We start from the raw sequence: 10,881 nt of genomic DNA on the forward strand, positions 1-10,881 counted from the left end.
AATTCCCCAAAGGCCGATTAATATCCAAAAATGTTCTTTAAAATATTTACAAAGTCTGAGACAGGAAAATTAAGTGTTAAATATCTAAGAGATTTATTGGAATCTCAGCTTGAATTCTAACTGCAAATACTTATGAAAATGTTAATATTAACATGAAATAACTGGCAGTGTTTCTAATTAGTATAAATTGAATTAGAAAAAAAAAAAGAATCAATGGCCTTGAAGACAGGTCATTTGAAATTAGCCAATTAAAGGAATAAAAAGAAAAAGAGTGAGGAAAGCATATGAGACCTATGGGATGTCATCAAGCAGAGAAATATATGCATTATGGGAATCCAAAAAGGTGACGAGAGAGAAAGGCAGAAACTTTATTTAAAGAAATAATGGCTGAAAATTCTCCAAACCTTGGTAGGGATGTGGACATCTAGATTCATGTAACTAAAAGGACCCCTAGCAAAATCAACCAAAGAAGATTACCCCAAGAAACATTATAGCCAAAATCTCAAAATTCAAAGACAAGAGAACTTTGAATGCAGCAAGGGAAAAGTGTTTTGTCACATGCAAGGGCATACACAGAAGGCTATCATTGAATTTATTAACAGAACATTTGCAGGGAAATGATATATTCAAAATTCCAAGAGAAAAAAAATTGCCAACCAAGAATACTATGCCCAGCAAAACTGTCTTTCAGACATGAAGAAGAGATAAAGACATTCTCAGACAAGACTTCTTTACCACAAGACCTGCCTTACAAGAAATGCTACAGGTACTTTTACAAGTTGAAACAAAAGAGTACTAAGTAACAAAATGAAAACATATGAAAGTATTAAGCTTATTGGTGAAGGTAGATATATAATCAACTTCAGAATATTCTAATACTGTAATGATGGTGCATAAATCACTTTTAACTCTAGCATAAAAGTAAAATGATAAAATTATTTTTTTAATTTTTTTAAATTTATTTGAGAGAGAGAGACAGATAGTGACAGAGATAGAGAGAGCACAAGGAGGAGGAGAGGGAGAAGCAGGCTCCCCACTGAGCAGGGAGCCCAATGTGGGGCTCAATCCCAGGACCCTGGGACCATGACCTGAGCCAAAGGCAGACGCTTAACTGACTGAGCCACCCAGGCACCCCTAAATGATAAAATTATTAAAATAACTGGAACAACAATAATTTGTTGATGGATACACAATATAGAAAGGTGTAAAGTGTGGCATAAATAGCATAAAATGTGGGAGGGGCAATGTAAGAGTGTAGTTTTGGTATGTGAAGTTAAGTTGTTACCAGCTTAAAATAGACTTAAATGTTTTATGTATGCTTCATGTTAATCACAAAGAAAAAATCCTCTAGTAGATACATAATAGATAGAAAGAAAAGAATCAAAGCATACCACTACAAAAAATCAACAAATCACAAAGGAAGACAGCAAGAGAGGAAGAAAGGAGCAAAGAAACTACAAAACAGAAAACAATTAACAAAATGATAGGTGTAAGTCCTTACCTATCGATAATTATTTTAAAAGTAAATGAATTTTTAAAAAGTAATGAATTAAATTCTCCAATTAAAAGACAGAATAGCTGAGTAGATTTTAAAAACAGGAATTAAAATTTTTAAAAATTAAAAAAAAAAGCAGGATTCAACAATAAGCTGCCTATTAGAGATTCCATTTAGCTTTAAGGACAAACATAGACTAAACTTTATTAGTTCTAAGAATTTTTATGGAGTTTAAGGTTTTCTACATATAAGATCATGTTATCTGCAAACACAGATAATTTTATTCTTCCTTTCTGATTTGGATTTCTTTTAGTTCTTTTTTCTTGTCTAATTGTTTTAGCTAGGACTCCAGTACTATGTTGAATCGAAGTGGTGAGAATGGGTATCCTTGTCTTGTTCCTGACCATCATTGAGTATGATATTAGCTGTGGGCTTGTCAAATATGGTCGGTATTATGTTGAGATACATTCTTCCTATACCTAGTTTATGAGTGTTTTTGTCATGAAAAGATGTTGAATTTTGTCAAATGCTTTATGTGCATACATTGACATGATGATATGATTTTTATCCTTAATTCTGTTAATGTGGTGTATCATGTTTATTGATTTGTATATGATGAATCATCCTTGCATCTCAAGGAAAAAGCAACTAATATTTGATAAGGATACCAAGAATACACAATGGAGAAATGATAGTCTTTTCCACAAATGGTGTTGGGGAAAAATGGATATCCATATGCAAAAAAAATTAAATTAGACCCTTCCTTTACACCATACACAAAAATCAACACAAAATGGATTAAAGACTTTAACATAAGACCTAAAATGGTAAAACTCTTAGGAAAAAACAGAGCAAATCTTTTTGACATTGGTTTTTGTGATGGTTTCTTAGATATAACACCAAAAATACAGGCCACAGAAGCAAAAATAGACCAAGTGAGACGACATCAAATCAAGCTTCTGCAGAGCAAAGGAAACAAGAGGATAAAAAGGCAACCTACAGAATGAGAGAAAATATTTACAAACCATATACCTGATTAGGTGTTAATTTTCAAAATATGTAAGGAATTCTTATAACTTAAGAGCAAAAACAAACAAAACAAATAACCTAATTAAAAATGGGCAAAGGACTTGAACAGACATTTCTCTAAAGACATACAAATGGCCAACAGGTATATAAAGATACTCAACATCACTAATCATCAGGAAATGCAAATCAATGAGATATCACTTCATACCTATTAGATGGCTATTATTAAAAAAAATAAAGAAGATAGTATTGGTGAGGTTGTAGAGAAATTGTATACTGTAAGTGTGAATGTAAAATGGTGAAGCAACTATAGAAAATAGTATGGTGTTTCCTCAAAAAATTAAAAATAGAACTACCATATGATCCAACCATCCCACTTCGGGGTATTTATCCAATAACTAAAATTGGGATCTTAAGGAGATATCTGTACTCTCAGGTTCATTGCAACATTATTCACAATAGCCAAGATATGGATACAACCTAAGAGTCCATCGACAGATTAATAAAGAAAAAGTGATATATACATACTATAGAATATGATTTAGCCTCAAAAAAGAAGGAAATCTTGCTATTTGCAATATAGATGAATCTGGAGAACAGTATGTTAAGTGAAATAAGCTAGTTACAAAAGGAGAAACACTGCATGAGTTATATGAGTTATTTACTTATAGAAGTTATCTAAACTCATCAAACCCTCAGAAGCAGAGAATTACCATTGTGATTGCCAGGGGTTTGGGGGTGGGGAATGGGGCAGGAACAGGGAGTTATTATCCAATGGGTATAAATTTTCAGTTATGCTGGATGAATAAGTTCTTGAGATCTTTTTGCTGTAAAATATGGTATTATGTACTTCAAAATGTGTTAAGAGGGTAGACCTCAGGTTTAGGATACTTACCACCAAAAAAAAAAAAAAAAGGCAGGGGGGATTTGGGGAGGTGTTGGAAATGCCTGTTACCATGTATCATGGGTGTTTGCATATGTCCAAACTCAACAAATTGTACACATCAAACATGTGCAGGTCTTTGTACATCAACTATATCTCAATAAAGCTGTTAAAAAGAGTTCTGGAAAACAATTACCCAGGGACACCTTGGTGGCTCAGTCGTTAAGCGTCTGCCTTCGGCTCAGGTCATGGTCCCAGGGTCCTGGAATCGAGTCCCACATCAGGCTCCTTGCTCAGCGAGGAACCTGCTTCTCTCTCTCTCCCTCTGCTGCTCCCCCTGCTTGTGCTCTCTCTCTCTGACAAATAAATAAATAAAAATCTTTAAAAAAAAAAAAAAGAAAAGAATTACCCAGATCCATATGGTCCCTCCTGACTGGTGAATTTTACCAAGCTTTTAAAGAAGTAATACCAATCCACACAATTTCTTCCAGAAAATAGAAGAGGGAACATTTCCCAATTCCTTCTCCAAGGGCAGCATATCCTGAACCCATAATCAGACAAAAACAGTATAGAAAAAACTACAGACCATTTTCTCTCATGAACATAGATACAAAAATCCTCTACAAAATATTAACAAGTTGAATCCAGCAATATATAAAAATAATGCACCTCAGTCATCTGGGGTTTATCAATTAATGTAATTCACCTTACTAAAAAGTCTGAGGAAGAAAGACCACTTAATTATATAAATAGATGCAGAAAACCTCAACAAAATAATATACCCATTCATGATAAAACTCAGCAAACTAGGAGTAAAAGTGAACTTCTTCAAGCTGATAAAAGGCATCTACAAAAACCCTACAGCTAACATCATATTTAATGTTGAAAAACTGACTGCTTTGCCCCTAACTCAGGAACAAAGCAAGTATGTCTACTCTCACCACTCCTGTTCAACATGATACTGAAAGTTATAGCACAGTGGGGCAAGAAAAGGAAAAAAGCATATAGATCAAAAAGGATAAAATAATACTGTTTTTATTCTCAGCCATTATTGTCCTTACAGAAAATCCCAGGGAATCGACCAAAACAACCTCTTAGAACTAATAGGTGAGTTTAATAAGGTTGTAAGATACAAGATCAACACACAGAGTTAATCTTCTGGGCTCTCTCCTGTTCCATTGATCTATGTGTCTATTTTTGTGCCAGTACCATACTATTTTGATTAACTATAGTTTGTAATATATTTTGAAATCTGGGATTGTGATACTTTCAGGTTTGTTTTTCTTTCTCAAGATTGCTTTGGTTAGTCAAAGTTTTTTTGTGGTTCTATACAAATTTTAGGATTATTTGTTCTAGTTCTGTGAAAAATGCTACTGGTATTTTGATAAGGATTGCATTGATTTGCAACAACATGGATGGACCCCAGAGGGTATTATGCTAAGTGAAATAAGTCAAACAAAGACAAATACCACATGATTTCAGTTATATGTGGAATATAAAAAAAACCAAACAAACGAAAAACAGCTCTTAAATACAGAGAATAAACTGGTGGTTGCCAGAGGGGAAGTGGGTTGGGAGATGGACGAAATAGAGGAAGGGGATTAAGAGGTACAAACTTCCAGTTATAAAATAAATCATGGAGATGAAAAGTACAGCATAGGAGATAGTCAATAATATTGTAGTATGTTGTATAGTGACAGATGGTGACCATAATAGTTATGGTAAACATTGAGTAATGCATAGAATTGTCAAGTCAGTATGTCTGTAGGAGTGCTGACAGTACGGACTCCATCGTTGGCTACATGTTTGGGCCCCTTGGAGATTAATATACATACCTTAGAAATGCCTGTCAAGGTAGGGAAGGCGGCAGGCTTGCTTTGGCCTCCCAGGAATCCATTAGAGACATCTTTCCTTCCCCTTCTGACACATAGGTAGTACCACAAAATCTAATTGAAGGGCAGCTGTCAGGTGCCAACCCTTTGATCTCACTACAATGCCCCTTCTGTGTGTCCCCTCACTATAAAATCTGTGGACTAAGGTCTGAATTTTGTGGAGAAAATACAGCTGACATGGATCGTCCTCCACCAGATCGTCCCTGTCAGTAAGTTACCCTGAATAAAACTGTGTAAACTGTATGGAGTGGTGTGCTTCGTTTTGTGGTCTCAAAGTGCCTTCTCAGTTTGGGGGATACTTTCCTGTCTCTTCTCTACCTTCTAAAAATGTTACACACCTGAAATTAATATAACACTGTATATCAATTTTACTTCAATAATTTTAAAAAAACTTATATTCAACTGCATTTCTATATACAAACAATGAACAGTTGGAAGCAAGTGTGTGCTCTCTCTCTCAAAAAAAAAAAAAGAAAAGAAAAATATGTGTGCATGTCTGTGTGTGTGTGTGTCCATTTTGTGTGTTAGGCTTTCTCCAAGTAGAAAAAGGAAAAAATATGGCCACGAACTCAGAAAGCCAAAAAGTATTTCTAACACACACACACACTCACACACACACACTTCCCACCCACTGAGAGTTCTTTGACAGGAATTCATAGAACACAAGAGAGACAAACTCACCTAAGTTTTTATTATGGAGATTTTCCCCCAACCAAACATCAAAACAGAGTCCCTAGGGAGTTAGATGTGACCACATGGAAAACACCAATTACTTGAACTAAAGGGATTTATTCATTCAAAAAGTACTTGCTGAGTACCTACCAGGTACTCTGTCAAGGACTGGGAAGTATTCCTGTAGTCCCTCTCTCAAGGAGCTAATAGTCTAGTTGTGAATACGGATATTAAACAAATAAATACATAAAAGTAAATACCCAGGAAATTGAGGGGAGAGGATTTCTATGACTTAGGAAGGAGCTGATCTAATCCACCTACCCTAAGATATCTCGGTTGGCTCCGTAGTATGTCTTAACTATATTTCCCCCTTTCAGTTAGTAGAAAAAGAAAATCCAGACTAGAAGGAAGAGACAGGGAGAGAGAGAGAGAGACAGCCTATCACCTGACCCCAAAACACAACTTTAATGTATGTCATGCACTCATCATCTCGCTCTTTTTGAGTGGCTCGGTAAGTGAAATGAAAAAGGCAATGAGCTCCATCTAGTGGCCAACATTTTAATTTTTCTTCACAGTATTTTATCACTGCCTTTTATCACTTGAGTTTGTCAGTATATATTGCCTGCCTCCCCCACTAGAATATAAGCTCCACGTGGGCAGGAACTGTTTTGTTCATCACTGGAATCAGCAGAGTGCAGAAGGGTGCCTGGCATAGTAAACATTTCATACCGTGAATATCTTTAAACATACAAGTGAATATCCTTATGCTGTTTATCATCACAACTCCATTCCTGATGTTTCTCCCTGAAAGTTTACCATTTGGTTATTTAACGTCATATTGAATATTGCAGGAATTTGATGGTTTATATTCTTGTACAACTTAGAGGAGAATCTTCTCCCTCTCCTTCCCCACATAGGATTTCATCATTATCTCTTCCTTACAGACCTAGAGAATATGGTGTTAATTTCCTACCGCTGCTCTGGAGACCCCCCCCCCCCCCCCCCCCGCATTAAGGGTGTGGTACTGACTGGACAGGCAGCAGTGCCAAAGAGATATCGCACACTATGATAAACTGAGGGATCAAAAGGCCGTCACCATAGAAACCCTTTAGGAGCTGAGAATCTGCATATAGCCTGTAAGAGAGAGGCCTCTGAAAGCTTGAGAGCTTCATCAGGAATGTGAACCATGAATTCCAGAGGCAAAGGAGATTGAGAAAGAACACATGGCACCACCCTGAGAAGAGCAATTTCTACTAGGTTCTAACACAGTGATACTCACTTGTGTACGGACATTTTCTCACACTATTTAGCCAGAAGCCACACACCTAGCCTAGAAGGGTACAGTACTTGCCAAAGCTTTCACAAGGACAATTTTTATTTTATATATCTTACATATGGACCCCATGTTTTGAATGACTTTTTTCCTACCAAATTGATTTGTAAAGTCAAAATTTATGCTCTCTTTCAAAAGATTGTTCAAAGACTATGAAGACTTTCTGCATGGCTTAAGTAACCAGTGCTAATAGCTAAACTGCTAAAAATCCAGCCAAATGTGTGTATGGATAGACAGTTGGGTGGATAGACAGATAGATAAATAAATACATAGTTGCCTTAGGCAGGCTTTCTATGGTTAAATGTATAATTTCTATTATGGTTTTTGAAATACTTAAACTAATGTTTGTACAGCTATTATTTATCTGGCTGGAAAGCATTAATTTACTGTAATAATACACATAAAACATTGCATTTAAAATAGCTCCATGAGGGTGAAAACTGATCATAACTCTTTTTTTGACATATATATGTGTATGTACACACACACACACACACACACACACACACATTGCCGAATGATTACCACGGTCAATTTGATTACCATGTCCATCATCTCACATAGTTAACATAGTTAACTCTGTGTGTGTGTGTGTGTGGTAAGAATGCTGAAATGCTGAAGATCTATTCTCATCGGCTCTCAAGAACGTAACTCTTTATAGCAGGAATGTGTGGAAAAAGCTTTAGGAAGTTACAAACCCAGACTTAATTGTCTTTCTTTCCTAGAGCAGGTCCTTCTTAGTACTGCCCTAGGGTTAGAGGTAAAAGAAGAATGTTGTTCCGCCTGCCTGCCTCTTAGTGCCTAGAAGTGACAGATACCTCTTGCGAAGCATTTCCAGGTAATGGAGCTTTGCTTCCACCTTGTTCTCCTCCCTGTCACTCCTCTATTGTCACCTGGGAGGTCATGTAAAAGTAAAGTAGAATACCTTTGGTAAGCAAACTAGAAAAGTCAAGAACCCATCAACAGTCACAGTACAACAGCATGTCAGAAAATTCATATAAAAGAGTTAAACAAAACTGAAGTTGATTTCTCTCACACTTAAATGTAGTAGGTGTGGGGCTGGAGCTGTGGCTCCCTGATGTCAGGGCTCAGGCTCCTTCTCTCTCACTCTATTGCTCTACCATCTTCAACTTGCAGATTCCATCTGCTGGTCCAAGAGACTGCAGCAATCATGTCTGCACACAAACTGTCAGGGGAACTGCAAAATAAGGGAGAATAAAGGCATGCTAGCCCTTTAAGATTTTCCTGGATGAAGCGCATATAGTTTCCATTTATATCCCAGTGCCCAGAATTTAGTTTTATGTCCAACCCAGCTACAAAAGAAGGTGGAAACACAGTCTTTATACCAAATACCCACAAACTCTGCTGAAATGTGTAAGTTCTGTCACCACCTAGACCCCGAGACTTGAACTTTACTGCTCACCTGCTTCTATCTACTGACCTTCATCCCACATGTTTCCCCAAGCTCTCTTTTCTCTTCACTCAGGCAAAAGACCCTATAGGCACAGCATCCCATTAAGGAAACCAAAATGGACCCTCAAGCAATAATGACTGCCCAGACCACCCAGACCAGTTTGAGATAAACCCCCCAACTCACACCTGCACAGATGGACCATGGAGTGACCTCTGGGATGACTGAAAATTACCTTTACCTCATTATAACACTAAAATCTCCCCCTAAGGAGGGCACAAGCCTCATTTATATAATATACAATGTTTGTACAGGCATGTTTACTGGACGCATGACCTTATGCCCGCCTCTAGATATGATGACAAGGCTTCCCTTTCTAAATATGCATCCTAACTCTAAGTAAAAGGAACCCATTCACCCTTGCCTTGGAAGTTATTCCGTGACCTCCTTATTTGCGGCAAATAAAGTTTCCTTGTGCGACAACTCACCTGGTGGAGTTTCTATCTGTGACTCACCAAGGAGCTAACTCACATTAGTTCCATTACAGTTCTATTACTACAGAAGAAGAGAATACTAAATATTAGGGAATAATTAGCAGCCTCCTCCCAAAGATTCTCTTTCCTTTTTTCTTAAGGAACAATTTTATAGTACTTACTAAGAACCAGTACTGTTCTAAGCTTTTTTGGGGTCTATAAAATCATCTAATCCTCACAGCAGCACTATAAGTAAGGTTCTATTACCCATATTTTACAAATGAGAAAAGCAAAGTACAGAGAAATACAGTGACTTGCCCAAGGTTGCAGATAATTGCAGAGCTAGGATTTGAACCAGACGGTTTGGCCTAGCCGCTGGGCTAAACTGCCTTCTCTCTGCTATATTTCAGAATATTTTTAGTCCTCAATATGAGGCAATGGAAAGGCTTTATCTACATAAGATACTGTCTTTATATTCACAAAACAAATGAACAGAAGCTATAAGGAAAATACACCTATGAGCTATTAATTTCAGGGAATCACTTATATTTCTATATTTCTCTTTTAAACATCAACATGAGTATAAAGAATAACATGAGGCTTAATGTAGGAACAAAGCCCCTGAATGCCCAGCATTGGGCCATTCAGTCATTTAAAGAATATATATGTAAACCAATAACAACTACAGCAAAGATACTTATATTTTGACTCCCTATGTAAGACCCACTAAAATAACAGTAAGGAGATTCTTTTAAGAATAAACCCATGGGAACAAAAACAAGAGGAAAGAGAGTGGCAACAAAAATTATAGAAGTTAGAAAGCAAATGGGCAGGTAGTAGACAGCAGATTCAGATAAGCTGAGTCCTAGACTAGCCACGAAGAAAGTCAAAAAGGCAACTAGATTTACCCCCAGAGGACTCTCCAAAGGCTCAGGACTAAATACAGGAGGATCATTTAAAGGTCTCTCTAGGAAACGATTAGATCTCCAGACCCCCATTCCTGGTCCACATAGCCCTGCCAATTAGCCCCTCTTCATCTTGGCAAGAGATTAGCAGTTTATACTCCGAAGAGGGTGAGCAGAGTGTCTGAATTCAGAGAAACCAGGCACAGCTGAATGTGGAGGGACAGTGTTGAAATAGGAGCAGTAACAATGTCAGCAGAATGAATGTCGAGATCCTTAGCCCTCTTTCCCTCCCCTGCCACCACCCTAGTCCCAACCAATATCACTCCCCACTTTAGCAACCTCCTAACAGATCTTCCTGCTTCAACTCTTGCCTGCCCCCAAGTCTCTTCTCCAAAGCAGCTAGAGTATCTTTTAAAAAATGTAATTAAGATTACATTATTCCTCAGCTAAAGGTTTTCCAAGGGCTGCTTCAGAATAAAATCTAAACTCCTTTCTGGGGTCTACAAGGTTCTGCATGATACGGCCCCTGCTTTCTTTTCCATCCTAATCTGGAAGCACTTTCCCTCTGGATCGCTATGGTCTCTTTTATTCCTTGAGCATGCCAAGTTTGTTCCCCTCTCAGGGACTTTACCACTACTGTTTTCTTTTCCAGAATCAGTTTTTGCAAGGTTGCCTCTTCATCATTCAATTCAGGATTGAATGTCACCTCAAAAAACAAAACAAAACAAAACAAAAACAACCTTTTCCTGACCATCCTATTTAAACCATCTGCTGTCTCCACCCATCAT

This window comes from Halichoerus grypus, chromosome 5 (assembly GCF_964656455.1).
Source record: "Halichoerus grypus chromosome 5, mHalGry1.hap1.1, whole genome shotgun sequence".
In the NCBI taxonomy this organism is placed as follows: domain Eukaryota; kingdom Metazoa; phylum Chordata; class Mammalia; order Carnivora; family Phocidae; genus Halichoerus; species Halichoerus grypus.